At 44.9% G+C, this 23750-nt stretch overlaps 1 protein-coding gene across 7 annotated transcripts in view; it reads right to left on the reverse strand.

Moving 5' to 3' along the window:
• The window catches only part of TIMM10 (translocase of inner mitochondrial membrane 10), a 63062-nt gene that overhangs the window by 602 nt on the left and 38710 nt on the right, over positions 1-23750 (reverse strand). The window lies entirely within an intron of this gene.

Below are 23750 nucleotides of genomic sequence, written 5' to 3' on the forward strand. Positions count from 1 at the left end.
AGATATTTGAAGCCTTTATTTGTTATAATTTGGATAATTATGGCTTATAGCTTATGAAACCCCAAAGTCACAATTTTGAGGTACCCTTTGCTCAGGGGATATGAATTAATTAGCAGACTAAAATGAGACACTTTGAGCCTAGAATATTGAGCTTTTTCACAAAACTTTAATTTTAATTAGGGATGTCCCGATACTGATACCAGTATCAGTATTGGGACCGATGCTGGACATTTGCAGAGTACTTGTATTCGTGCAAATGTCCCCGATACCACCGCCGATACCTACTGGCCGCTTGCGGCGGCGCTCTCAGCAGCTCGGCGTGGGGGAAGGAATTATGTGACTCTCATTACCGGCACCCGACCTCTGAGAGGACGCTGTGATCCGCGCCATTAACCCCTCAGGTGTGGCACCTGAGGGGTTAATTGCGCGGATCACAGTGTCCTCTCAGAGGTCGGGTGCCGGTAATGTTCTTCAGTCTCTGCATTGGTGGCAGTGGGCAGTGCGCCCCCCTCCCCAGTATTAATCATTGTATGTTAGTGAGCAGCATTATACTCACGTGCGCCGTGGCCGCCGGGCGCTCCTTCTTCTCCTAGGTCTGTGCAGCGCATTGCTAATGCTATAAGCATTAGCAATGCGCCGCACAGACAGAAGGAGCACCCTGCGTCCACGGCGCACGTGAGCTATAAGCATTAGCGATGCGCCGCACAGACAGAAGAAGGAGCGCCCGGCGGCCACCGCGCACATGAGTATAATGCTGCTCACTGACATACCATGGCAGCTAGGACTTCTGCAGCGTCCTGGCTGCCATGGTAACCGATCGTAGCCCCAGCATTACACTGCTGGGACTCCGATCGGAACTGCCCACTGCCACCAATGATGGGGGGGGAGGAGGAGGAGGGGGACCCTGTGGCCACTGCCACCAATGATTAATACTGGGGAGGGAGGGGGGGGCGCACTGCCCACTGCCACCAATGAGGGGGGTTGAGTTACCAGAGGGGGCTGATAAGAGGGAGAGGCCGGGGTGCTGATGAGAGGCTGTGGGCTGTTTTTTGGATCTTTGGTTGGTCAGTGGTCACAAAATAAATGTGTTATTTATTTAATTGTTATAATTGGTATCGGTGAGTACTTAAAGGGTTTCTACCACTTAGGTGTCACATATTTGGCTGTCAGACACTAGCGATCCGCTAGTGTCTGCTCTGGCCAACCATCCTAATATAATTGCTTTTGGGACGGTGGTTTGGCTAAAAAAACTACTTTTATTAATATGCTAATGAGCCTCTAGGTGCTATGGGGGCGTCATTAGCACCTAGAGGCTCCGTCTACCTTCAGAAACTGCCGCCGCCGAGCGCGTCCCTCCAGCCCGCCCATCTCCTCCTGAATGCGATCCTCGTATGTATTCTGCGCATGCGCAGTAAATGTCTGACAGCTTCCCTGCTCAGACATCTCCACTGCGCCTGTTCCTCGGAGCACTATGGCGTCATCGCGCAGGCGCAGTGGAGATGTCTGAGCAAGGAAGCGGTCAGACATTCACTGCGCATGCGCAGAATACATACGAGGATCGCATTCAGGAGGAGATGGGCGGGCTGGAGGGACGCGCTCGGCGGCGGCAGTTTCTGAAGGTAGACGGAGCCTCTAGGTGCTAATGACGCCCCCATAGCACCTAGAGGCTCATTAGCATATTAATAAAAGTAGTTTTTTTAGCCAAACCACCGTCCCAAAAGCAATTATATTAGGATGGTTGGCCAGAGCAGACACTAGCGGATCGCTAGTGTCTGACAGCCAAATATGTGACACCTAAGTGGTAGAAACCCTTTAAATAAAAAGTATCGATACTCGTACTCTGTCTAAAAAAAAAAAAAAAAAATGGTACCAGGACCCTAATTTTAAAGCTGCATTAACCACTTCAGCCCCGCTAGCTGAAACCCCCTTCATGACCAGAGCACTTTTTACACTTCGGCACTACACTCCTTTCACCGTTTATCGCTCGGTCATGCAACTTACCACCCAAATGAATTTTACCTCCTTTTCTTCTCACTAATAGAGCTTTCATTTGGTGGTATTTTATTGCTGCTGACATTTTTACTTTTTTGTTATTAATCAAAATGTAACGATTTTTTTGCAAAAAAATGACATTTTTCACTTTCAGCTGTAAAATTTTGCAAAAAAAAAAAACGACATCCATATCTAAATTTTTTGCTAAATTTATAGTTCTACATGTCTTTGATAAAAAAAAATGTTTGGGCAAAAAAAAAAAAATGGTTTGGGTAAAAGTTATAGCGTTTACAAACTATGGTACAAAAATGTGTATTTCCGCTTTTTGAAGCAGCTCTGACTTTCTGAGCACCTGTCATGATTCCTGAGGTTCTACAATGCCCAGACAGTAGAAAAACCCCACAAATGTCCCCATTTCGGAAAGTAGACATCCTAAGGTATTCGCTGATGGGCATAGTGAGTTCATAGAACTTTTTATTTTTTGTCACAAGTTAGCGGAAAATGATGATGATTTTTTCTTTTTATTTTTTTCTTACAAAGTCTCATATTCCACTAACTTGCGACAAAAAATAAAAAATTCTAGGAACTCGCCACGCCCCTCAGGGAATACCTTGGGGTGTCTTCTTTCCAAAATGGGGTCACTTGTGGGGTAGTTATACTGCCCTGGCAATTTAGGGGCCCAAATGTGTGAGAAGAACTTTGCAGTCGAAATGTGTGAAAAAATGACCGGTGAAATCCGAAAGGTGCACTTTGGAATATGTGCCCCTTTGCCCACCTTGGCTGCAAAAAAGTGTGACACATCTGGTATCGCCGTACTCAGGAGAATTTGGGGAATGTGTTTTGGGGTGTCATTTTACATATACCCATGCTGGGTGAGAGAAATATCTTGGCAAAAGACAACTTTTCCAATTTTTTTATACAAAGTTGGCATTTGACCAAGATATTTTTCTCACCCAGCATGGGTATATGTAAAATGACACCCCAAAACACATTCCCCAACTTCTCCTGAGTACGGCGATACCAGATGTGTGACACTTTTTTGCAGCCTAGATGCGCAAAGGGGCCCAAATTCCTTTTAGGAGGGTATTTTTAGACATTTGGATCCCAGACTTCTTCTCACACTTTCGGGCCCCTAAAAAGCCAGGGCAGTATAAATACCCCACATGTGACCCCACTTTAGAAAGAAGACACCCCAAGGTATTCAATGAGGGGACTGGCGAGTTCCTAGAATTTTTTTATTTTTTTTCTCACAAAGTCTCACTTTCCGCTAACTTAGGACAAAAATTTCAATCTTTCATGGACTCAATATGCCCCTCACGGAATACCTTGGGGTGTCTTCTTTCCGAAATGGGGTCACATGTGGGGTATTTATACTGCCCTGTCTTTTTAGGGGCCCTAAAGCGTGAGAAGAAGTCTGGAATATAAATGTCTAAAAATGTTTACGCATTTGGATTCCGTGAGGGGTATGGTGAGTTCATGTGAGATTTTATTTTTTGACACAAGTTAGTGGAATATGAGACTTAGTAAGAAAAAACAAAACAAAAAATTTCTGCTAACTTGTGCCAAAAAAAAGTCTGAATGGAGCCTTACAGGGGGGTGATCACCCATATAGACTCCCGGATCAATGACAGGGGGGTGATCAGGGAGTGTTTATGGGTGATCACCCGCCTGTCATTGATCACCCCCCTGTAAGGCTCCATTCAGACGTCCGCATGTGTTTTGCGGATCCGATCCATCTATCCGTGGATCCGTAAAAATCATACGGACGTCTGAACGGAGCCTGACGGAGTGATCAATGACAGGGGGGTGATCAGGGAGTTTATATGGGGTGATCATGGGTTCATAAAGGGTTAATAAGTGACGGGGGGGGGTGTAGTGTAGTGTTTGGTGCGACTTTACTGACCTTCCTGTGTCCTCTGGTGGTCGATCCTAACAAAAGGGACCACCAGAGGACCAGGTAGGAGGTATATTAGACGCTGTTATCAAAACAGCGTCTAATATACCTGTTAGGGGTTAAAAAATTCGGATCTCCAGCCTGCCAGCGAGCGATCGCCGCTGGCAGGCTGGAGATCCACTCGCTTACCTTCCGTTCCTGTGAGCGCGCGCGCTCCTGTGTGCGCGCGTTCACAGGAAATCCCGGCCCTCGCGAGATGACGCATATATGCGTGACTCTGCGCAGGGCTGCCACCTCCGGACTGCACATCTGCGTTAGGCGGTCCGGAGGTGGTTAATGCAATTCCTTTTCATTTGCATTACTGAAATAAATGGACTTTTGCATGATATTCTAATTTTTCGAGTTTCACCTGTACCTTTGAAAGCATAACAGTAAATTCAGTCATTATGTTATGAGAGAAAACAGCGGCCATCTTGTGACTGGCAGCTCAGTGTGCATACAAGCCCCGCCCCCACATTCGAGGTCTGTGAGCTGTGTGCATACAAGCCCTGCCCCCACAGTCTAGGCCTGTGAGGTCAGCAGACAGAGCCTGATAACTCATATAGGCTTACATATACTGGATAAAAGGCCCTATCATGTGTGATATTGTGCTGTTAGACTTATGCATTTGAGACAGGCGATTTATTCAGTGTATCTAAGCCTATAATATATAATGCTATGCTGCAAAGGCTATGTATCTGCTACAGTATCACCCTAGACAGGCTTAGATACGCTGGCTGAGTAGCACAGCATTACACATTATCTTACTTTCCCAAACATCATGGGATCAGATAAATTAGCAAATTATACTGCGTCTTTCTGTAGCGCAACTGACTGATTTTAACTATAGCTGTAGTCCATATGAATGCAATCTTGTGGACTGCAGCTGTCATTGAATAGTTAAAATCAATTAGTTGCACTACAAAAAGTTAGTGTAGCCCAGGCATAAGGTAAGGGCTACATGGCAACACTGGTCACACGACACCCGTCACGGCCAGGATCGCTGAGTAGCAGTGATCCCATAGAAATGATCTACAGGTCCATAAATATTGGGACATAGACACAATTCTAAAATCTTTGGCTCTATACACCACCACAATGGATTTAAAATGAAACAAACAAGATGTGCTTTAACTGCAGAATGTCAGCTTTAATTTGCGGGTATTTACATCCAAATCAGGTGAACGGTGTAGGAATTACAACAGTTTGCATATGTGCCTCCCACTTGTTGAGGGACCAAAAGTAATGGGACAGAATAATAATCATAAATCAAACTTTCACTTTTTAATACTTGGTTGCAAATCCTTTGCAGTCAATTACAGCCTGAAGTCTGGAACGCATAGACATCACCAGACGCTAGGTTTCATCCCTGGTGATGCTGCCAGGTCTCTACCGCAACTGTCTCAGGGCTCCAGACTAAAAAAAATATCAAGGAGCCATTGGCTCCTAACCTGAAGAATGTAGTAGATACATATAATTACGGTATAATAATAAAAATTAAAAAAAAAAAAATAAAAAATAATAATACCTCACGTTTTAGGCTACATTCACACTAGCGGCAGGATGGATCCGACAGGCTGTTCACCCTATTTCGCCGTGCCGCCGCTCCGTCCCCATTGACTATAATGGGGACGGGGGCGGAGCTCTGGCACAGCATGGCAGTTTGCGGCGAGAGGTTGCCAGACATGCAGTACTTTTAGTCCAGAGGCCTTTTGCCATGCACTGCCGGAGATCCGCCCCCGTCCCCATTATAGTCAATGGGCGGCATGGCGAAATAGGGGCAGGACAGATGTGAACAGCCTGTCGGATCCGTCCTGTCGCTAGTATGAAAGTAGCCTTACCTAGGGTTGTCACGATACCCAAATTTTTACTCTATTTCGACACTAAAAAAGCATTGCGATACTCAATACCATGTGAAAAAAATAAAACACCCAAAAACCTGCGTGCATTCCAGATTTTATGGAACGTCTGGACCATAATAGAACAGTCCTAATCTAATTTTTGTCGGGACAAGGTGACAAAAAAAATGGCAAATTGCACTTTTTTTTTCTGTTACAGTGTTGACCGCATATACACATTGTGAATAAAAACTGAATGCAATGATGTGGAGGTGCCAACTTCTAATATTTTATTCAGAATAGAACATAAATCACGGAACAAATGTTTAAACTGAGAAAATGTACAATTTTAAAGGGAAAAATATGTTGAATCAGAATTTCATGGTGTCAACAAATCCCCAAAAAGTTGGGACAAGGCCATTTTCACCACTGTGTGGCATCTCCCATTCTTCTTACAACACTCAGACGTCTGGGGACCGAGGAGACCAGTTTCAAGTTTAGAAATAGGAATGCTCTCCCATTCTTGTCTAATACAGGCCTCTAACTGTTCAATCGTCTTGGGCCTTGTTTGTTGTACCTTCCTCTTTATTATGTGCCAAATGTTCTCTATAGGTGAAAGATCTGGACTGCAGACTGGCCATTTCAGTACCCGGATCCTTCTCCTACGCAGCCATGATGTTGTGATTAATGCAGAATGTGGACTGGCATTATCTTGTTGAAAAATGCAGGGTCTTCCCTGAAAGAGATGACATCTGGATGGAAGCATATGTTGTTCTAGAACCTGAATATATTTTTCTGCATTGATGGTGCCTTTCCAGACATGAAAGCTGCCCATGCCACACACACTCATGCAACCCCATACCATCACAGATGCAGGCTTCTGAACTGAGCGTTGATAACAACTTGGGTTGTCTTTGTCCTCTTTGGTCCGGATGACATGGCGTCCCAGATTTCCAAAAAACTTCGAATCGTGACTCGTCTGACCACAGAACAGTCTTCCATTTTGCCACACTCCATTTTAAATGATCCCTGGCCCAGTGAAAACGCCTGAGCTTGTGGCTCTTGCTTAGAAATGGCTTCTTCTTTGCACTATAGAGTTTCAGCTGGCTTTGGGGGCAGGCTGTGCTGCGGGTGCCGGCCATATCCCATACCCAGCCTCTATGACTGCCCGCTGCGATCCGCCGCTATTAACCCTCAGATGCCGCACCTGTGGGGTTAATACCCCACTCCCTTAACAGTGACTCACAGTACCATGCCCCTTAACAGTGACCTCCGCAGTGCCTGCCCCTTTAACAGTGAGCTCCACAGCATATATTAGCGGCCCCTGCCCCCTTAACAGTGACCTCCACAGCAGCTGCCCCTTTAACCTCTTAAGGACACATGACGTACCGGTACGTCATGTATGGTTCCGATCACTGCTGCCGGGCGGGCGGTGATCAGAACCCGGTGCCTGCTCAAATCATTGAGCAGGCACCTAGGCTAAATGCCCCCCCTCCCCCCCCATATCTGTGATCGCAGAAAATCGCAGGTCAATTCAGACCTGCGGTTTTCTGCGTTTCCGGGTTATTCGGGTCTCTGAAGACCCGATAACCCGGAACAGGATGGTGATGGTGGTGTGATTTCACCCCACCCATCACCATCCAGCGATCACCTCTCAGGATCGCCTCTGATTGGTCTGTGGGCAGGACGGCGGCAGATTCAAAAGATGCAGGCGCTCCTCTCCTCCTCCTTTTGTGTTCCGGAGCCGGAGAAGAGAGGAGCTGCCTGCACGTGTCGTCTATCGGTGCCAGCATCACCACATCAGTGCCCCCCAGGACCCAATCTGTGCCCCAGCACCCCCCATCTGAACTTCAGGTACATAGGGAAAGCATAGGCAAAGTTTGGGTTAGGCAGGGAAAAAAAAAGGGAAAGTTAGTTTGTTCAACTTTTATTGCATCACCCTAAGTTAGGGTGTCTGGGGTCCACAGCACAACTGTGTGACCCTAGACCCCCCCAAGGGGTGCTGCCGCTTATCCCCCCCCCCCCCCAACCACCACCAACACTTTTTGGAGTGCAGGCTTTATTTTTTATTTTTATTTTTTGTGTACGCTGACTGTGGCCGGCACTCTTAGCGTCCGGACACTGTTAGCGCATCGCACACCCCACCGCTGATCAACTTCGGACGGTTGATCAGCGGTTTTGATTTTTTTTTTCCACATTTTTTGGCCTTTTTTTTTTAGTTTTAGGGTGAGTTCGTGAACACCTGTGCCCCCACACACACGCGCACGCGCACAAAATAAAGATTTACACACACGCACATACACACTCCCCTATGGCCTGCCGGACATTCTCGGCCGAGGAGGCATACACGCCCAGCTTGCCTCTGACTCCGAGAGTCCCAGTGAGGACGAGGATGACCCCACATTCCTGTTGTCATCCGCGTCCTCCTCATCATCCAGCGATGATGATGAGCCCCCAAGGCGGCAGAGACGCCGCCAGGCGGAGCAAGGGGATCGCCATGTTAGGGACCCTGTGGCCCAGCCTGGTACGAGCAGCTCTAGGGCTCGTACTGGTTTCCCGGCCCACCAGTTAAATCCACAGGAGTACCCTGCCGGTGAACTAGTCCGTTGCTCAACACCCGGGCTCCTTTTTGGCCAGGCCCGGTGGCTGGATGCCAGTCAGTGCAGCCGAAATTGGGACATTTTGGGGCCTCGTGCTGCATATGGGCCTGGTCAAGAAACCCAGTGTCAGGCTGTACTGGAGTGGGGACGTCCTATACCAGACCCCACTTTACAGTACGGACATGACACGCTCCCGGTTTGAGGCCATCCGGAAATGTCAGCATTATTCCGATAATGCAGCATGTCCCCCTGAGGTGATCCTGCCCATGACCGTCTGTATAAGATACGGTCGGTCATCGATCACTTTGGGGCCAAATTCACGGAGGCCTATGTACCTGGAAGGGAGGTCGCGGTTGATGAGTCTCTCATTGCGTTCATGGGGAGACTCATTTTCCGCCAGTATGTGCCCTCCAAGCGGGCGAAGTATGGCGTGAAGCTATACAAAATTTGTGAGAGTACCTCAGGGTACACTCACGAATTTCGTATATACGAGGGGTAAGATTCCCGGATTCAGCCCCCAGAATGTCCCCCCACCCTGGGTGTTACCGGGAAACTCGTGTGGGACCTTATGTACTCAGTGCTGGATAAGGGTTTCCACCTGTACGTGGATAACTTTTATACCAGTATCCCCTTCTTCCAGTCCCTTGCCGCCAGATCCACGTCCAGTTGTGGGACCGTGCGGAAAAATCAACTCTGCCTCCCTGCCCTCCCCCTCCAGGTACCTATCCCCAGGGGTACGACCCGTGCCCTTACCACTATAAAACCTGTTGCTGGTCAGGTATAAGGACAAGAGGGATATCCTTATGCTGTCCACAATTCATGGTAACGGCATACCCCCTTGTCCCTGTGCGAGGTACCGCTGCAACGGTCCTCAAGCCCGATTGTATCGTCGACTACAATCGGTATATGGGAGGAGTTGATCTCTCTGATCAAGTCCTCAAGCCATATAACGCCATGCGCAAAACCCGGGCATAGTACAAAAAAGTTGCGGTCTACTTTGTACAGGTTGCCATGTACAACTCTTTTGTACTATCCCGAAGAGCTGGCAGCACAGGGACATTCCTCCAGTTCTATGAGGCAGTCCTCAAGGCCCTGATCTTTTTGGACCGGGAAAGAGCAGGCCGGAGTACTTCGGGAACTGGAGGCGCCCAGATCGTCCCTGGCCAACACTTTCCAGGTGTGGTCCCCCATACTGGAAAGAAGGGACGAACCCAAAAAAGGTGCAGAGTGTGTCACAGGAGGGGGATACGGAAGGACACCACAACTCAATGTGACACGTGCCCCGATCATCCGGGCCTCTGCATTATTGGTTGCTTCAGGGAGTATCACACTTCCATGGAGTACTAAATTTATATCCCAATTTAGCACTGACATCGGATAAAAAAACTGGTTCTCAGACTTGAGACACCCCAAAAAACTAAAATAATTTATTAAAAGTAGACATATTAGGTATTGCTGCGTCGGTAATAATCTCCTCTATAAAAATACCCCATGACCTAACCCCCCAGATTAACATGGTCCAGAAATGGTTACAGAAATGCCACATTTGTGGTCGTAAACTGCTGTATCAGTAAAAGGGAGGCCGCAAAAGGAAAAAGACCGACATGGTTTCTGGAAGGCCGATTTGATGGCCATTTTTATTGACATGTTGTCCCTTTTGAAGCCCCCCTAGAGTAAAAACTCCCTAAAAGTGACCCCATCTAAGAAACTACACCCCTCAAGGTATTCAAAACTGATTATACAAACTTTATTAACCCTTTAGGTGTTCCTCAACAGTTAATGGCAAATGGAGATGAAATTTCAGAATTTAAATTTTTGGTAACCTTGCCTCACAAAAATGTAATATAGAGCAACCAAAAATCATATGTACCCTGAAAATAGTCCCCCCAAAAAATGCCACCTTATCCCGTAATTTCCAAAATGGGGTCACTTTTAGGGAGTTTCTACTCCAGGGGTGCATTAGGGGGGTTGAAACAGGACACTGTGTAAATAAACCGGTCCCTAAAAATCAGCCCTCCAAAAACCAAACGGCGCCCCTTTCACTCTACGCCGTGCTGTGTGGCCGTACAGTAGTTTACGGCCACATATTGGGTGTTTCTGTAAACGGTAGAGTCAGGGCAATAAAGATACATTCTTGTTTGGCTGTTAACCCTTGCTTTGTTAGTGGAAAAAATGGGTTAAAATGGAAAATTAGACAAAAAAAACGAAATTCTCAAATTTCATCCCCATTTGCCAATAACTCTCGTGCAACACCTAAAGGGTTAACAACATATGTAAAATCAGTTTTGAATACCTTGAGGGGTGTAGTTTCTTAGATGGGGTCATTTTTGGGTGGTTTCTATTATGTAAGCCTCGCAAAGTGACTTCAGACCTGAACTGGTCCCTAAAATTGGGTTTTTGTAAATTTCAAGATTTGCTTCTAAACTTCTAAGCCCAGAAAAATAAAATATCATTCCCAAAATAATTCAAACATGAAGTAGACATATGGGGAATGTAAAGTCATCACAATTTTTGTGGGTATTACTATGTATTACAGAAGTAGAGAAACTGAAACTTTGAAATTTGCTAATTTTTGCTAAATTAGGTATTATATTGTGCAAAAACAACATTTTTTTTAACTTCATTTTACCAGTGTCAAGAAGTACAATATGTGATGAAAAAAATATCTCAGAACGGCCTGGATAAGTCAAAGCGTTTTAAAGTTATCAGCACTTAAAGTGAAAGTGGTCAGATTTGCAAAAAAATGGCCTGGTCCTTAAGGTGAAATAAGGCTGTGTCCCTATGGGGCTAATAGTGGCCCCTGCCACCATAACAGTGACCTCCACAGCACCCTGCCCCTTTAAGGCTACACAACGACATTTTGTCGCACCAATGTCTCGGAACAACTTTTATAATGATAGGCTATGGTGACATGCTGCCACTGCGTGTCACGAACGTACCTAGACATACGGACGTCCCTGTGACAGTGAGTAGCAGAAGATCTGTGAGACTGGCAACACATGGTTTGATATGACAGGTTTTCCCTGTGGATCAATAGGCGTCTGTGGTTTGTGATAATGGCCACACCCCTTGACTCCAGGTGTTGCTAATGTGGTAATTTAACCTTCCTTATTTATAGTTGCTTCTCCTACTATGCTGTGCTGTGTGTTTATAGCTTCAGTTTAGTTGTGGATTGCTGATGCTTCCATAGCCCTTTGAAGTTAACCCCCATAAGGACCCACGGCGTACATTTACGGCTCAAGGTCAGCGGGGCTCTGGGGAACGATGAAGGGGGAATCAGGGCACCATGGCTGGTCTTACTGGCAGGCAGCAATTCCGGGTAAGAGAACCATGGTGCTGCACCGCCCCCCTGCAGCTCTAAGCGCTGCAATTGGTCGGTCAATGAAGACCGGCACATCGCAGTACTTGAAGCTCTATACAGGGGCGGGTCAGAAGGAGGTGACCGGAGGTAAGGCAGGGGACACCAGTGTTTGGGGGACCCCTGCCAGCGCTGCAAATGGCTGGAACAATGCTCCAGCTAATGGTAGCGCTATAGATGCACAGGAAAGGGCAGAACCTTCCTGCATGCAGCCATTCTAGCTGGTGACTGCATGGAGAGAGGTTCTGTGCTTTTATGTGCTGCTGTTGGCTTTCTGGGACTTGTGGTGTATCACCACTGCACTTTTAACCCTTTCCTGCTCAAAGAAGAAAAAAAAGAAGAAGAGCAACAACTGGAATTGCTGCACTGATTTAATTTTTCATTTGTAGCTGTTACCGATGCCTCAACCACCCTCCTTCCCGCCCCCATCTCTCCCCCCTTCCCCATCCTTTTTTATGGACGCCATTTGGTCCATGCGCTTTTTTGGTCCTTTTAATTTTTGTACAATTTTCCAGCTCTGCACTTTTTCTGTGTGCGAGCTGTGACTGCCAAGTGCATACCTGCCTGATCAGCACCTGGGGATTATTACTGTTTGCGCTATTATTTTTTTCACATCTGTGTTAAATTGTAGTTAGGGCTATAGAGATACATACAATATATATATATATATATATATATATATATATATATATATATATATATATATATATATATATATAGTATTTTACAGATGTAGCAGAGTTAACACATGAAAAACGAAAGTGTGGTACAAAAAGCTGGCTGTACACATAATTCAGATGGCAATGTGCAATGCATATGTCCTATTTCAATCTGCAGGCCACACAGGAACTTTCCTTCAGTTCAAAGAGGTGGTTATCAAGTCCCTAATTTTTCAAACCCAGGCCAGGGAGGCTCCCAGTACTTCTGGAAGTCACGGTGCCAGAGTCGTACCAGGGCAACATTTTCCAGGTTAAGTCCCCCCAGACAGCAAGGAACGGAAGAACCCAAAAAAGAAGCAGGGTGTGTTCCAAAAGGGGGATAATGAAAGACACCATTTACCACTGTGAAACCTGCTCTGAAAAATCTGGCCCATGCATGCAGGAGTGTTTTAAAATATACCAATTATCCATGGCGTATTAATTTATTTCATCCTTTCCTTTCTGATTTAGTCCACTTCGCTTGCATATCTACTTTCCAACAACGACTACATATTTTCTGTGGGACAACTGTTAGGTCAAAAGTGCCGTTTCCACCACTTATAATGTTCGTATGGCGGTGCTCTTCTAAAATGGGGTGACTTCTTGGGGTTTTTCATTTCTAAACATCTCAGGAATCTTTTAGATAAGAAATGGCACCTAAAATCGATGTCTGTCAATTCAGGTCTTCAAAATCTACATTTTGTTGTTTGACTCTAGAGCCCTGCTGTGCGCCCATGCATCATTTTTTGAAGCACAAATGGGGTGTTGCTGTATTCAGGGGGAAATTGGGAACAAAATGTGGGGTGCATTTTGTCCCGTTACCCCTTGTGAAAGTGAAAAATGTAGGCGTAAAGCAACTGTTTATGAACATTTTTAATAATTTTTCGTTTTCACAGCCAAGTGTTTCCTAATTCTGAGAAACACCTGATGGGTCAAAGTGCTCACTACACACCTTGAAATATTCCTTGAGGGGTGTAGTTGACAAAATAGGGTCCGTTTTTGGGGGGTTTCCACTGTATGGCCACCTCAGGGTGTCTTCATATGCGGCATAGCTCCCAATTACCATACCAGATAAATCTGCTCTCCAAAAGCCATATGGTGCTCCTTCCACTCTGAAGCCTGCTGTGCTCCCATACATCAGTTTTTGAGCACATATGGGGTGTTTCTGTAAACTCCAGAATCAGGGTAATAGATTGAGTTTTTCTTGGCTGTTAACCCTTGATGTGTTGCAGAAAAAAATGATTTCAATTTAAAATCTGCTAAAATAAGTGACATTTTGAAATTTCACTCCCATTTTCTTTTAATTCTCGCGGGACACCTAAAGGGTAAACAAAGTTTGTAAAATCAGTTTTGAATAGCTTGGGGGTGTAGTTTCTAAAATGGGGTGATTTATGGGTGGTTACTAATATGTAAGCCCCAGAAAGTGACTTCATAACTAAACTTGTCCTAAAAAAAAAAAAAAAAAAATGGGGTTTTGGAAATTTTCTGAAACATTTTAAGATTTGCTTCTAACGTCCCAACAAAATAATCCAAACATGAATTAAACATATGTGGAATGTAAAGTATTAACTATTCTTTGAGGGTTTTACTATCTATTATACAAGTAGAGAAACAGAAATTTTAAAATTTGCTAAATTTGGTATTTTTTAATAAATAAAAATGAAATATTTTTACTCAACTTTACCACTGTTATGAAGTACAATATGTGACGAGAAAACAATCTCAGAATGGCCCGGATAAGTAAAAGCATTTTAAAGTTATTACCACATAAAGTGACATGTCAGATTTGCTAAAAAAATGGCCTGGTCCTTAAGGTGAAAAATGGCTGGGTCCTGAAGGAGTTAAGTCTTTTGTATTTTGTTTGGGTTCTGTGTGTTGCATTTCCCGATTGTTTGTATTAGGCCTGAAGGAGACTACTGCTAATCCTTCCTTTTGGAGGAACAGGCAGTCTCGTCCCTGCCATTAGTACCAGGGTCCTATAGGGCTAGATAGTACTCTAGGTATTCCTGCATATGAACTCACCTACCTTTGGGGCCTGTTCATACTGGTAGTCATTCAGGATTTTGGTTAGGGTTTTCACTAGGTGTCCAAGATGGATTTTTCTGTGACTGTCGCAGCATGTCGCAGTGCAACACCATAGACTATCATTATAAAAATTGTTGTGCGACATCAATGTACAGGTGAAACTAAAAAAATTAGAATATCGTGCAAAAGTTAATTTATTTCAGTAATGCAACTTAAAAGGAGTTGCATTAATGCAATATAAAATTTGAATATTGTGAAAAGGTTCAATATTCTAGGCTCCAAGTGTCACACTCTAGTCAGCTATCTAATCCATACCCCCTGAGAGTGAGACTTGGGTTTTCATAAGCTGTAAACCATAATCATTCAAATGATAAACTAGCAGAAAGACCCGGCTTTGCACAGATATATTTAATCTATTTAATTTTATGTTTCCATGTGTCGTAAAAAGACATCAACAGTTTCCCCCATAACAGTGACCTCTACCGTACTCGCCCCTTTACCAATGACCTCCACAGTGCCCGCCCCTTTAACAGTGACCTGCACAGCGTCTACCCCTTTAAGTGACCTCCACATTATCCGCCCCTTTAACAATGACCTCCACGGTGCCCGCCCCTTTAACAGTGACCTCCACGGTGCCCGCCCCTTTAACAGTGACCTCCACGGTGCCCGCCCCTTTAACAGTGACCTCCACGGTGCCCGCCCCTTTAACAGTGACCTCCACGGTGCCCGCCCCTTTAACAGTGACCTCCACGGTGCCCGCCCCTTTAACAGTGACCACCCCTTTAACAGTGACCTTTATAGTGGCTGCCCCTTTTACAGCGACCTTCACAGTACCCACCCATTTAACATCGACTTCCACTGATCAAGATTGGCAGGATGTCAAGACTTCAACCCCCGCTGATGTCATAATGATGACCTATCCTGATGATAAGTCAATATAAAAAAATCACAGAAAAAGATACAAAACATCCTGCACGATATGATAACTAAATATGCGAATGTACATGGCAAATGTATTGGCTGAGTATCTCAGATTTTATCATATCAGAATGAGGGCTTAGTCCATATATAATGTTTGCACCTATTGTGCATTATTTTCAGTGATTTTTTTCCCTTATAAAATGTTGCCATGTACATCCGCATATTTACTTATCATATCATGCAGGATGTTTTGTTTCTTTTTCTGTGATTTTTGATAAATTTATGTGCTTGAAGGAGTGGCACCATCAAGTGTGAATGCGCTCCTATTATCTGGGGTGTAGCATTCTTGTGCACCTGTAACTTTGATTAGGTGGTTCATATAGGGTGGCGTGTTCCTCCTCTCATTGGTTGCTTGATGCATGTAGAGGGAAGTGTATATATTGGGGAGAGAGACAGACAGACAGACAGACACAGAGACAGAGAGAAATCCGGTTTCCTGGAAGTCTTCATGACAGCACAAACTGAGATTGCCTTCCTCTGATAGGACAGGAAAAAGCACACAGAGGTTAAAAACCCCACCCCCACCCCTCATCTCCAGTGTATTATAACAGGACTAGGACAAGGGGTAGAACGTAAAACTAGCCAAATAGTCTATTGACAAAGAAAACAAGGGTGGGACAAAGTTGTGCTGTCATGGAGACTTTGGCCTGTATTTGGATGGACCTGAGGCCTTCCCACACCGCACGGAGTTATCTGTAGTTGGAGGACATCCCTCTCTGGTCCTCGGACCAAATCCCTTAAAAAGTCGCTGAGGCCGTGAGGGCCCCCCAGCCCCAAGAGCTGGAATCAGTCGTGAGGGAAAACACGCTTTCCTGCCTCCATGGACCTCCCGATTCCAGGTTCTTGGTCTTGAGCCACCAGCCCAGTGAAGCCTTTACCTCCCGGGACACTGACAACCCCTGGTCCAGGGATGATAGATACCTGTTCCATTGTTTTAGAACCAGCTTCTGCAAAGGTCTCGTATGGAATCGGGCCCAGGCTACCGCAGGGATGCAGGAGGTGAGATGGTCCAGCATTTCCATGCCCTGCCTTATTGAGCAACGGGACTGTTTGGTGAAGTGGAGGACCCTTGACCTCAGCTTCTGTACCTTTAGCGGAGGGAGAAAAGATTTTTGAAGAACTGAATCCAAGAGAATACCCAGGAATACCTTCCGATGGTCTGGGAACATGTCGGACTTCTCCCGGTTGATCAACCAGCCCAAGTTCTGGAGGCGCGAGAGAACCACTTGGATGTGTCTGTGAAGGAGATCTGAGGTTTCTGCTACTATTAGCAGGTCGTCTAGGTAAGGGACGATTATTATCCCCTCCTTGCTTAGGGAGGCTACAACCTCCGCCATCACCTTGGTGAATATGCGGGGTGCCGATGATATGCCGAACAGGAGGCACTTGAACTGATAGTGGCAAACTGTCCCACCTTGCTCCACTGCGAACCTCAGATATCTTCTGGAACGGACCTGTATTCGGAAATGGAAGTATGCGTCAGAGAGGTCTATTGTAGCCATCATAGACCCTCTTTTGATAACCTTCACCGCTGACTTGACTGTCTCCATCCTGAACATTTGGTAGGTGATGTGTTTGTTCAGGGGTTTCAAATTTATGATGGTCCGAAAATTGCCATTCGATTTCCGGACCAGGAATAAGGGGGAATGGTGACCCCTCCCCAAATCTCCGGCAGGTACCTTTTCTACTGCCCCCAGGCGTAATAAGTTTCTTATGCCCTCGGATAAGGGAGACTCGAGGCCCCTGGTGAGCTTGGTCAGGACGAAGCTCTGCGGAGGAAGGGAATCCAGTTCTATAGTGTAGCCATGTTCTACGATGCCTAATATATACGGATCCGTGATGGTTTGTTCCAAAACCCCTAGAAAGGAGCTGAGCCTTCGTCCGACCGGGATGATGTCATTGTTTTGATGAAAAGGGAGAGGGATCTCCCCTGTTGGGATTAAGGAAAAAACCTTTTCCTCTCCCGCCTCTAGTAAATACGCGACCCTCGCGGCTCCTCCTATCGGCCCTGGGATCCTGCTGGGGCTTCCGAAAAAACTGTCTCCTGGACTTGGATTTGTCCTCTGGAAAGCCCTTCTTACGGTCCGTGGCATTCTCAAGGATCTTGTCCAGGTCGGACCCGAACACATACTGACCGTAAAAGGGTAGAGATATCAGCCTGATTTTGGATACGGTGTCGCCCGACCAGGCTTTAAGCCATAGTACCCATCTGGTGGTTTCAGACAGAACTGCTGTGCGGGCAGAAAGCCTAACTGATTCTGCAGCGGCATCGGCAAGGAAGAAAGTAGCCTTCTTCAGAAGAGGAATACTATCCAGGATCTCCTCCCGAGGGGCCTTATTCGCTATATGGTGCTCTAGTTGTTCAAGCCACATTGCGAGTGTATGAGCCACACATGTCGCTGCTACCTCCGGTTTTAGGAGAGCTGCTGTAGCTTCCCAGGTTCTCTTGAGCAGACTCTTGGCTTTCCTATCTAGAGGGTCCTTGAGCTGCGCTGCGTCCTCAAACGGAAGGACCGTTCGTTTCGCTGCCTTAGCAATGGGAGCATCCACCCTGGGAATGGCCTCCCATTCTGCCCATATCATCTTCTGGACATTGTCCGGGACCGGGACCACCGATTTGTGCCTCTCCCCTAAACCCCCGAAAATCTCCTCTTGGACTGACTTGGACCTCTTAATAGTAGCCCTGATGGTTCGGATCAATTCTTCTATATCCTCTGGGTTAAAGAGGAATCTCCTGTACTTACTACTTTCCTCCAATTCCTGAGATCTAGCCGACATCCCCGCATCTGACAAAACAGAGTTGGCCAAGTCCAGATCACTCCCGGAGTAGTCCAGGCCTCAGGAAGAGGGTGGTCTGTGGCCCTGACCGGGCTGGGGTATAGGGGAGGCAGGGGGGTCCCTAGCGGCCAACGCTGATTGAACCTCCGTTCTGACCACAGTCTTGATCTCCTCCAAGAAGCTAGAGGACTTTGCCTTCACCACAGTAGAGGTGCAGTCTTTACATAATAACTTGGACCCTGAGGAAGCAAGGCACTTAGAACAGACGCCGCACTTCCTGGGTCTGGATTTAACGGAGGAGGAAGACTCCTTTTCTCCCTGCAACACCAAGGGAGGAAAGGGTCAACCACTGCAGGAAAAAATAAGCAATATGAAAGGGTGCCAGCAGGCTACTCACACCGCCCAGAGTGGTAGGGGCGCACATCTCAGCTCCCGTCCACTTGCTTTGCTGTCAGCAGGTAAGGTGACCGTGGAGACCTCAGAGCAGCTGAATCAGCTTCCCTTTTTGAATTTGGCGCCGGCCGCGTCCATCGTGACGTCACGACGCTGGCCACGCCTCCCGGCATCTGACATCATCACCTGGCGACTGGAGGGAAGCGCATCACAGCGTCGCTCCAGCCGCCCTACCTCACTGCTTTGAGCCCGCCTGGGCAGCCTGGAGGAGGGAGAGCCGGACCCCGGAACCGACCTCCGGTCTAACAGGTGACACGCCGCCGTAGCAGGGTGAGAAGAAAAAAGTAAAAAAATAAAATAAAAATCTAACTAGGGAACCCAGAAGGGCTTCCAGCACCTCTCTGGCATTTCTTCCTTGACAGGACAGGAAAAAACACTGGCGATGAGGGGTGGGGGTGGGGTTTTTAACCTCTCTGTGTGCTTTTTCCTGTCCTATCAGAGGAAGGCAATCTCAGTTTGTGCTGTCATGGAGACAACTGGGGAAATTATATATATACAGTCATGTGAAAAAATTAGGACACCCTTTGAAAGCATGTGGTTTTTTGTAACATTTTTAATAAAAGGTTATTTCATCTCCGTTTCAACAATACAGAGAGATTAAAGTAATCCAACTAAACAAAGAAAACTGAAGAAAAGTCTTTTCAAGATCTTCTGTAAATGTCATTCTACAAAAATGCCTATTCTAACTGAGGAAAAAGATAGGACACCCTTGCCCCTAATAGCGAGTGTTACCTCCTTTGGCTGAAATAACTGCAGTGAGACGGTTCTTGTAGCCATCTACCAGTCTTCGACATCGGTCTGAGGAAATTTTACCCCACTCCTCAATGCAGAACTTTTTCAGCTGTGAGATGTTTGAGGGGTTTCTTGCACGTACAGCCCTTTTCAAGTCACCCCACAGCATCTCAATGGGATTCAAATCTGGACTTTGACTTGGCCATTCCAGGACTCCATTTCTTCTTTTTCAGCCAATCTTTGGTTGATTTACTAGTATGTTTTGGGTAATTGTCATGTTGCATGGTCCAGTTCCGCTTCAGCTTTAATTTTCTAACTGATGGTCTCACATGTTCTTCAAGCACCTTCTGATACACAGTAGAATTAATCGTGGATTCTATGATGGTGAGCTGACCAGGTCCTGCTGCAGCAAAGCAGCCCCAAACCATGACACTTCCACCTCCATGCTTCACAGTTGGTATGAGGTTCTTTTCTTGGAATGCTGTGTTTGGTTTACGCCAAACATGTCCTCTGCTGTTGTGTCCAAATAATTCAATTTTGGACTCATCTGTCCAAAGAACATTATTCCAGAAGTCCTGGTCTTTGTCAACTTTATCTCTGGCAAATGTCAGTCTGGCCTCGATGTTTCTCTTGGAAAGCAAAGGTTTCCTCCTTGCACACCTCCCATGCAAGTTAAACTTGTACAGTCTCTTTCTGATTGTAGAGGCATGTACTTCTACATCAACAGTAGCCAGAGCCTGCTGTAGTTCTCGAGATGACACTTTAGGGTTTTTGGAGACCTCTTTTAGCATCTTGCGGTCTGCTCTTGGGGTGAACTTGCTGGGGCGACCAGTCCTGGGCATGTTGGCAGTTGTTTTGAAAGCCCTCCACTTGTACACTATCTTCCGGACAGTGGAATGGCTGATTTCAAAATCTTTTGAGATCTTTTTAAATCCCTTCCCAGACTCATAGGCTGCTACAATCTTTTTTCTGAAGTCCTCTGACAGCTCTTTTGCTCTCACCATGGTGCTCACTCTCACTTCAACAGTCAGGAGCACACCAAACTAAATGTCTGAGGTTTAAATAGGGCAAGCCTCATTCAACATGCAGAGTAACGATCTACTAATTATGTGCACCTGGTGTGATATACCTGTGTGAGATCTGAGCCAATTTAAGAGGGAATACATGTGAGGGTGTCCTATCTTTTTCCTCAGTTAGAATAGGCATTTTTGTAGAATGACATTTACAGAAGATCTTGAAAAGACTTTTCTTCAGTTTTCTTTGTTTAGTTGGATTACTTTAATCTCTCTGTATTGTTGAAACGGAGATGAAATAACCTTTTATTAAAAATGTTACAAAAAACCACATGCTTTCAAAGGGTGTCCTAATTTTTTCACATGACTATATATATATATATATATATATATATATATATATATATATATATATACATATACATACACACATATACACACACACACACACACACACACACACACACACTGCTCAAAAAAAAGGGAACACAAAAATAACATCCTAGATCTGAATTAAATATTCTTCTGAAATACTTTGTTCTCTACATAGTTGAATGTGCTGACAACAAAATAACACAAAAAATAAAAAATGGAATTCAAATTTTTCAACCCATGGCGGTCTGGATTTGGAGTCACACTCAAAATCAAAGTGGAAAAACACACTACAGGCTGATCCAACTTTGATGTAATGTCCTTAACCCCATAGGGACACAGCCTTATTTCACCTTAAGGACCAGGCCATTTTTTGCAAATCTGACCACTGTCACTTTAAGCGCACATAACTTTAAAACGCTTTGACTTATCCAGGCCGTTCAGAGATTGTTTTTTCGTCACATATTGTACTTCATGACAGTGGTAAAATGAAGTCAAAAAAATTATTTTTTTTTGCACAAAATAATACCTAATTTACCCCAAAATTGCAAAAATTAACAAATTTCAAAGTTTCAGTTTCTCTACTTCTGTAATACATAGTAATACCCCCAAAAATTGTGATGACTTTACATTCCCCATATGTCTACTTCATGTTTGTAGCATTTTGGGAATGATATTTTATTTTTTGGGGATGTTACAAGGCTTAGAAGTTTAGAAGCAAATTTTGAAATTTTTCAGAAATCTTCAAAATCCCACTTTTTATGGACCAGTTCAGGTTTGAAGTCATATTGTGAGGCTTAGATAATAGAAACCTCCCAAAAATGACCCCATCTAAGAAACTACACCCCTCAAGGTATTCAAAACTGATTTTACATACGTCGTTAACCCTTTAGGTGTTGCACAAGAGTTCTTGGCAAATGGGGAAGAAATTTGAGAATTTCATTTTTTTGTCTAATTTTCCATTTTAACCCATTTTTTCTACTAACAAAGCAAGGGGTTAACAGCCAAACAAGACTGTATCTTTATTGCCCTGACTCTGCCGTTTACAGAAACACCCAATATGTGGCCGTAAACTACTGTACGGCCACACAGCGGGGCGTAGAGTGAAAGGTGTGCCGTTTGGTTTTTGGAGGGCTGATTTTTATGGACCGGTTTATTTACACCGTGTCCTGTTTCAACCCCCCTGGAGTAGAAACTCCCTAAAAGTGACCCCATCTAAGAAAGTACACCCCTCAAGGTATTCAAAACTGATTTTATATACGTCGTTAACCCTTTAGGTGTTGCGCAAGAGTTATTGACAAATGGGGATGAAATTTGAGAATTAGATTTTTTTGTCTAATTTTCCATTTTAACCCATTTTTTCCACTAACAAAGCAAGGGTTAACAGCCAAACAAGACTGTATCTCTATTGCCCTGACTCTGCCGTTTACAGAAACACCCAATATGTGGCCGTAAACTACTGTACGGCCACACAGCGGGGCGTAGAGTGAAAGGTGCGCCGTTTGGTTTTTGGAGGGCTGATTTTTATGGACCGGTTTATTTACACAGTGTCCTGTTTCAACCCCCCTGGAGTAGAAACTCCCTAAAAGTGACCCCATTTTGGAAACTATGGGATAAGGTGGCATTATTTGGGGGACTATTTTTAGGGTACATATGATTTTTGGTTGCTCTATATTACATTTTTGTGAGGCAAGGTTATCAAAAATTGAGATTCTGAAATTTCATCTCCATTTGCCATTAACTGTTGAGGAACACCTAAAGGGTTAATAAAGTTTGTATAATCAGTTTTGAATACCTTGAGGGGTGTAGTTTCTTAGATGGGGTCACTTTTAGGGAGTTTTTACTCTAGGGGGGCTTCAAAAAGGGACATGGTGTCAATAAAAAAGGCCATCAAAATCGGCCTTCCAGAAACCATGTCGGTCCTTTCCTTTTACTGATACAGCAGTTTACGACCACAAATATGGCATTTCTGTAAACTGCAGTATCAGGGTAATAAATATTAACTTTTGTTTGGTTGTTAACCCTTGTTTTGTTACCGAAAAAAACGGATTGAAATGAAAAAGTGCCAAAAATTGAGTTTTTGGCACCGTTTTCATTTTTTTTTTTTTTAACCGTGTTAATCTGGGGGGTTGGGTCATGGGATATTTTTATAGAGGAGATTCTTACGGACGCGGCGATACCTAATAAGTCTACTTTTTTTTTTATAATTATTTAGGTTTTTGACTATATTATTCTTTTTAATACCCAAACATTTTTTTGGTATCTCTAAAGTCTAGGTGTCATTTTTTTTAATTTATTTTTTATCTGATTATCTTATGTGGGGGGCTCATTTTTTGCGGGACGAGCGGACGGTTTTTCTGGCACTATTTTGGGGGCTATATGACTTTTTGATCGCTTGCTATTAAATTTTTTGTTATGTTTGGTGACAAAAAACAAACTTTTTTTGCACTTTTTTTTTTTTTTTGGACCGTGTTAATCTGGGGGGGTTGGATCATGGGGTATTTTTATAGAGGAGATTATTACCGACGCGGCGATACCTAATATGTATACTTTTAATAAATTTTTATTAAAAGTACCATTTTTTTTTTTATCCCATGTCAGTCCTAAATTGGGATATAAATTTAGTACTCCATGGAAGTGTGATACTCCCTGAAGCAACCAATAATGCAGAGGCCCGGATGATCGGGGCACGTGTCACATTGAGTTGTGGTGTCCTTCCGTATCCCCCTCCTGTGACACACTCTGCACCTTTTTTGGGTTCGTCCCTTCTTTCCAGTATGGGGGACCACACCTGGAAAGTGTTGGCCAGGGACGATCTGGGCGCCTCCAGTTCCCGAAGTACTCCGGCCTGCTCTTTCCCGGTCCAAAAAGATCAGGGCCTTGAGGACTGCCTCATAGAACTGGAGGAATGTCCCTGTGCTGCCAGCGCTTCGGGATAGTACAAAAGAGTTGTACATGGCAACCTGCACCAAGTAGA

This window comes from Bufo gargarizans, chromosome 6, assembly GCF_014858855.1.
Source record: "Bufo gargarizans isolate SCDJY-AF-19 chromosome 6, ASM1485885v1, whole genome shotgun sequence".
Taxonomy (NCBI): domain Eukaryota; kingdom Metazoa; phylum Chordata; class Amphibia; order Anura; family Bufonidae; genus Bufo; species Bufo gargarizans.